Source organism: Neopelma chrysocephalum, unplaced genomic scaffold (assembly GCF_003984885.1).
Source record: "Neopelma chrysocephalum unplaced genomic scaffold, ASM398488v2 Primary Assembly neopelma1_129846, whole genome shotgun sequence".
In the NCBI taxonomy this organism is placed as follows: Eukaryota; Metazoa; Chordata; class Aves; order Passeriformes; family Pipridae; genus Neopelma; species Neopelma chrysocephalum.
The window spans coordinates 1-7,055 of NW_020930911.1; the positions used below are offsets into that span (position 1 = coordinate 1).

Below are 7,055 nucleotides of genomic sequence, written 5' to 3' on the forward strand. Positions count from 1 at the left end.
GCTTCCTTCGTAAGCCAGCAACCGAGGTGGGTGAGAAGTGAAAGCGCGTGGGAAGTTCCTATTCCTGAAAATACACCAAAGGAAGCCCAGTAATTTTTTATTTTAGGCCAAATGTTAATGTTGGAATCACAGTCTGCAGGGAATGGCAAGGGTGGTGGAGCGGTCCAAGAGGGTGGAACAAGAAGAGGAGGAGTTTTGGGGGCCGGAGCGGCGAGAGGTACTGGGGGTTTGGGAGGTGTAGGACGAGGTTTTGGGAGGACTGGACGTTCATACAGGACAAATGTCCTTTTGGTTCTGCTAATTGTTGACGAAAGAGAATTTGGAGCCTGATCTTGCGGGGAGGAGTCTGGGAGTTGAAATTTAGCTGGATTAAAAAGGGCAAGTTTTCCTACTGTGCAAGGTCCGCCTTCTGGATATGCAGGAATTCCCTGCCAAGCCCGGTCCCCGCACAGGAGGAAAAACCCTTGGGGGAGTTTTCTCCACCTCGGTATTGTCTCCGTGGTCACCGCAGTGATCACGGAGTGGTTGCACCAGGAAGAAGGAAGCTCGCGATAGATGGGCTTATTAGCAGAGACATTAAACGGGGTAAACAATTTGGGTTCTGTGTAGCGGTGAAACATGATGCAGGTGTTAGTAGGGACCGAACCGAAAAGGTCGATTTCTTGAGGAGGGTCAAAAGAAAGATGGGTGCGAGAGACAGCTTGAGCAAGAGTAGCGGAAGTGAAAGGAAGAGGGTCTGTAATTCGGGTGAGCGGTAAAAATGCATTCCAATCGTTAGTAGAAGAAATAGGGACCCCTACGAGACAGGTCTGAAAAGGGTTGCCAGCGCCCGACTGGGCCAGACACAGAGTGTCTGTTCCCGTAGCTTTCGCCAACGTTACCCATAGATTTTCATTAGGTTGGTTCATCCAGTTCTTTAGAGGGAATGATGTGGAGGTATCGATGAAACTTAGGGTGATGGTGAAGAGAGTGGAGAGGTAGACGGTCCACATGCTGCGTCTCGCTCTTGATATATCTTTATTCGCCGAGTTGGGACCCACTTTGGTCCTGTTGGTCCTGCAATACATGCGTACCCTTTCCCCCATGTGATTAGGGAGAAAGGGCCCGTCCACGATTCTGTTATTACATCTTTATACATGATTTTTGCTTTCTGCTTAATTAACATATCTTCTGATTTAAAGTGCTTGTCTATGGGACTTCTGTCTGTGTGAGTTTCTTGTTCCTCTGTTAAATTTAAAAAATTTAATACATACATAACTTTTTCTAATCTTTCTTGGGGAGTTAGGCCAATACTCCCCCTCTTTTGTTTATTTAGTAAATTTTTGATGTTTTGGTGGGCCCGCTCTACTATACCCTGTCCCGTGGGGTTGTGAGGAATTCCAGTGGTATGGTGAATTCCCCAATCATCAAAAAACTTCTTCGTGTCTGCAGATACATAGGATGGTCCATTATCGGTTTTAATTTGTTTGGGGACTCCCATCCTAGCAAAAGCAGACAGGAAGTGTTTTTTAACATCTCTGCTTTTTTCCCCAGAATGCGCGGTGGCTACAATCATTTTTGAGAACGTGTCCACAGACACATGAACATACTTTAATTTGCCAAATTCTGGTATGTGCGTAACATCAGATTGCCAAATTTCTAGTGCTGACAGCCCCCTGGGATTTGTCCCCTCTGGAACCAGTGGGGCAATTTTTTGGCAATCAGGACAAGCCTTTAGTATTTCTTTTGCTTGAGTTAATTTGAGGCCAAATTGTTTTTTCAGCGATCGCGCATTCTGGTGAAAAAATTCATGCGAAATTTTCGCTTGTTGGTACAAATTTGGGGTAACCACCATACCTGCCAGATGGTCGGCGATCTGGTTTCCCTCAGCTACAGGACCTGGTAGAGTAGTATGGGACCTCGTGTGGACAATATAATATCTGAATTCCCTAATATCAATTAGAAACAACAATTTTTTTAACAAATTAGATAATTTTTCATTAGATACTTCTTTTAGATACGAATTTTCAATCCTTTTGACAATGCCCACAACGTATGCCGAATCCGAAACGATATTAATAGGTTCTTTATCAAAAATTTGAAAGGCGCGAACAACTGCTGATAATTCTACAATTTGTGGAGAACCTTGTACTTTGTGAATATCTTGGTGCCAATTATCTTTTTGTTTCCAGACAATTACTGCGTTTCCGGTTCTCCCTGAGCCATCGGTAAAAATGGTTTTTGCATTTTTAATTGGTAGGTCTGATTGCATAACTTTTAGTTTTAATGAAATTGGGATTAATCTTTGCAAAAACGGGCACGCCGGGAGGTGAAATTTGACTTCTCCCGGGTAACCTCCGATGGCGATTTGGAAGTCCGTAGAATTTTGCAGCAGTTGTTCCAGGTGTTCAGAAGTCAATGGGAGGTAGATGTGATTTGGTTCCTCTCCACTGAGTTCTAAACACCTGGTGCGTCCTTTGAAGATCAGTTTGCCAATCATTTCTGCCAATGTTACGATCGTTTTGGAAAATTGGTGGGGGAGGAACAACCACTCCCACAGACAGAAGTCTTTTCCACCCGTTGTAAATTGTCCCAAAATCGCTAGTGGTTGATGTTTTTCTCTGATGATGACTAGTGAGGATGGCAGTCCCTCCATCCTGCGACTTGTTTGTCTCTCGGATATCTTTGTTTCGACTGTGGTAAGGGCCTTTCTGGCGTCAGATGTTAAAAATCTGGGGGAGGACAGATCTGCATCTCCTTTGAGAAGTTCGAACAGTGGGTGCAGATCACCGGTTGTGATCCCCAGCACAGGTCTGATCCAATTGATCGCTCCCAGTAGCTTTTGGAGGTCGTTTAAGGTTCGGACTTTTTTGTCAATTTCTACGGATTGAGGTTTTATCGTTTTTGTGTTAATTTGGAGTCCGAGGTACCTCCAAGGTGCTTCTCTTTGTATTTTTTCAGGGGATATTTCCAATCCATTTGAATTTAGGGCCATAATTGTAGCGTCTAATGTTCGTCTGACTGACAGTTTAGTTTTTGCGCAGATCAACACATCATCCATGTAATGGAAGATGATTGATTGCGGAAATTTCTTTCTAATTGGTTCCAACACCTTTGCCACAAACATCTGGCAAAGTGTTGGAGAATTTTTCATCCCCTGAGGAAGCACTTTCCACTGGAACCTGCGGTGGGGTTCACAGGCGTTGATGGCAGGGACCGAAAATGCGAATTTTGCCGAATCAGCCGGATTTAGATATATATGAAAAAAGCAGTCCTTAATATCAATCACCACCAGGGGCCATTCAGCGGGGAGCATAGATGGTGAAGGCATTCCCTGCTGGAGGGCTCCCATTGGCTCGAGGACTTCATTTACTTTGCGCAGATCCTGGAGAAATCTCCAGGAACCTGAGGACTTTTTGATGACGAACACTGGAGTGTTCCAGGGACTGGTGGAAGGCTCCAGGTGTCCTTTAGCCAATTCTTGATTAACCAGGTCATTTAGAATTTGCAGCTTTTGTCTGGGAAGGGGCCACTGATCTACCCAAACTGGTGTTTCTGTTTTCCAGATCAGTTTGGGCAGCTGCACTTGTTCAGTGACCCCTCCTAAAAATTTTCCTCGGTCCCAAGTGTCAGTTGCCACTGTTCCATGGCGTCTCTTCCCCATAATGTAACGGGTATGTTTAGTACATACGGTTGTAGAGTTGCAGGTCTGTCCTCTGGCCCGTATGCTGTTACCATTTCCCGACTCCTGACAGGGTGTTGGACTCCTCCCACACCTCGGACCCTTGTATCTGTCGTGTGGGCTGGCCAACTGGGTGGCCAGTCCTTGGAGGCGATGATGGTAACGTCTGCTCCCGTGTCCAAAAGACCCTCCACCGTCACCCTCTGTGGGTGTCTAGACAGGGGGAAGAGAACACGACACGTTAGTAGTGGTCGAGAGGCCCTCACTGTGGTTGCCCAGTGGGCTTCCATCAGTGAGTTATCTCCCCGTTCTTCTTCCCACGACACCGCACAAAGAAGATCATCCGTGGGGATCATCTTGGCCACTGGGAAGCAGTCCTCCAGCTGTAAAGGTGGAAGGTGGACAGTTAGACAGATGGCGATGTTGGAGTTCGTCAACCCTGTCAGGAGTGTGGGAGTTACAAAAATGCCCCTTGCCACAGCCGAAAGATGAGAGACTATCAAATATATAGTGTCTGAGTCTATTTCTGCAGATGGTGTAACTTTAATTATCTGTTCACATTGATTTAATAAGGGTAATGGATGAGTAACGGTAAGGGTTATCCAATTTAGGGGGGTACATTGATTTTGAGGAGGGTTATGTTCTGCCGGAGGTTTCCCAGTTATGGGGTGAATGGGCGCGGTGTTTGGCGCAAGATGGGGTGTGGTTGAGGGGTTATTTGTGTCTTCGCGCCCCCCTGAGCGCTCTGCTCCCCGTTTCCCGAATGCTCACAAGAGCATTGACGTAGGTCGGGCAGGGAGCTAAAGGTGACTTTCCTTTTAATGTTGGGAGATTTTCTGGGGGGAAGGGGTTCACCGTTTATGTTGGTCACCGACCTACAGGCCGATGACCAGTGAAAACCCTTCCCACACCTCCGGCAGAGGGATTTGGGTACGTTTGATAGGTTAGGTTCAGAATTAATTTTGGGGCAGTGTTTCTTAAAATGACCTTTTTGGCCGCAATTAAAACATGTTTGGGGTCCAGTAAAGGCGGCAGCCAATAGACGCGCTTTATGGGAGTTGGAGCCGATGTTTTTACAGGCTTCTATCATCTCAACCAGAGAGGGATTTTTCAGCATTTTTAGTGCCTTTTGGCAATCTTCGTTAGCTTTTTCAATAACCAATTTATCAAATAGAATTTCTTGACTTTCCTTTTGATTGACTTGTCTCTTAATCGCTTCTTTTAGCCTGGTTATAAAATCAATAAACGGTTCTTTTGGGCCTTGATTAATGAGGGTGAAGGAGGGTGTTTGGACGTATGCGTCCGCCACCCTTTTTACTGCTTCTAATGCCAATTCTTTAGTGATTTCTAAAAATTTGGGTTCAATTCGGGATTGATCCCCTCTGGTTGAGTAGCTTCCCTCACCATAGAGCATGTCTATTGCCTGCCGCACAGGGATACCCCTTCTCTCCATTTTTTCATTTACGTAGGTTACAATTAGTTTCTTCCATTCAGCCTCAAATACTGAGGACTGGATGGTGGTAAAAAGACCATTAATAACAGCTCTTATATCGTATGGAATCAGCAAGTATGCAAGGAAGAAGGACTCCAGGAGACCGATCGTGTATGGCGCTCCCAGGCCATACTCTACCATAGCTTTTTTAATATCTTTCAACATGGGATACGAGATCGGTCTCCATTCCGGAGCTTTCCCCTCTTCCAAAAATATCGGAAAGGCTTTTAGGAATTCTGTGTCATTAGCCTGAGCGGCTTCCTCCCTGAAAGGCTTCCATATATTGGGCATATCACTGTGCCTCTCAGGGGAATGTTGGACTCGGTTCCTGTCATTGTCAGAGTCGGTGTCGGTGTAGCGGCAGGCGGGGTAGGCCTTGGTGTTACGGGCCCTATGGGCGCGGCCATGTTGCCGGAAACCGGCTTTGACCTTTGGCCTAGCCCCGCCCCTCGCCTCCCTCTCTCCCCCAGAAGGTGACCTCTCAGGGGAGGAGGTGGTGCTGGAGGGAGTGGACGAACACGTGGGCAACTCATGGGAGGGGTCTCTGACGCGCGCAGGAGGGGGTGGAGGTGGTCTGGAGGGTGGTGCTACAAGGGCCCGCCCCCTCTTTTCCCGCGCTGCTGATTCCCGCGAGGATTTTTCCCGCCTCCGTCCCGCGCGTCTCCCGTCTCCCTCTTCCTCGCCGCCATTTTGTGTTCGCCGTGATGTTGTCTTCTCCCTCCCGCCATCTTGTGAGTGTTTCAGTTGGTGTGACGCAGTTGTTTTTTCTCGTTTGGTGGCCGGTACATGGAGGCTGCTGTTCTCGTTCATCATCTGGTGCTGTAGCACCATCAGAACTAGCCTCCAGGCAATGAGAGCTTGTTTTGCCTTTCGGTCCCCCTTTTCATTATCACGCCATAGGCTGTAGCCTATCGCCTGCCATTCTTCGGCTGTGGTGTCGTCTGTTAATTTGTGATTTTTACTGTCCAGCCATTTGGCGAGTGCCTTGGCGGATTTCTTATCCAAGGGGTGACCGTGCTCAATGATAAAGTCTTTAAGACGCCTGTATACGAATTTCTGGGAGGTGGACAGTGTAAGTCCCATTTTCGGTGTTATGGAAATCCTCCCTTTTTGTTAAAAATGTGGGGATGTTGGTGTTGGGGTAGGTGTGGAATGTCCCCAGCTGCTCACCTTCTCCGGTGCGTCGACCCGTGCAGCTCTGCAGCCCACAGTCGTCCGTCCAGCTGGGGGGACCGGCGGGACGATCACCTCTCCGGCGTCGCCTGAGCCCGAGTGGAGGCACAGGAGTTTCCTCAATATGAGGGACCTCCAACTGTGCCCCACGTTGGGCGCCACTTGCCACGGCCCGAAGGGTAAAGGGGATTGGGACGCGGCACTGCGAATAAGGGTCAGGACACAGTTGAAGGTCGGGGAAGCAATGCCACTTTATTCAGGGAAAACAGGGACTTAAATAGGGTAGGTCAGAGGGGAGGACTTAGAACTGGGGAGGAGCATGGGATTGACAACCCAGGGAAAACAGTGATTGGAGGGTAAGGGAGAGGTAGGTGTAACCTTGGAGTATCTAGGGGAAAGGGCCAATGAGAGCTCACTCTGCACTGCGGCAAACTGTAGCCAATCAGCAGCAGAGGAGCGGGAAAGCAGGGGAGAACAAGGAGGGAAACAACTTAAGGCGGGAAAACCTGAGGGAGAAGAAGGGACAAAATGGAGGGTACATTAAAATTTCATAAAAGCCAGCGACGAACAGGGGTACAACAGTAAGAACAAATAACACAGTAAAACTGGGGAAAATGACAGTCAGTCCGTGGGGAGAAAGTCCATTCCATGTGTTCAGAGTCCATTCAGTTCCCATACAGTTCTCTCCACTTCTTGTATCTCTCCCAATCTGATAATTGACCCTCCACA

General features: G+C 47.8%; 1 long non-coding RNA gene across 1 annotated transcript; it reads left to right on the forward strand.

The window, feature by feature from the left end:
* The first annotated feature begins 490 nt into the window (after window positions 1–490).
* On the forward strand, window positions 491–4,767 carry LOC113962239. Its single transcript, XR_003532490.1, has 3 exons — window positions 491–501; window positions 1,876–1,881; window positions 4,685–4,767. It is a non-coding gene; the product is annotated as an uncharacterized LOC113962239 (long non-coding RNA).
* The last annotated feature ends 2,288 nt before the right edge of the window (window positions 4,768–7,055 follow it).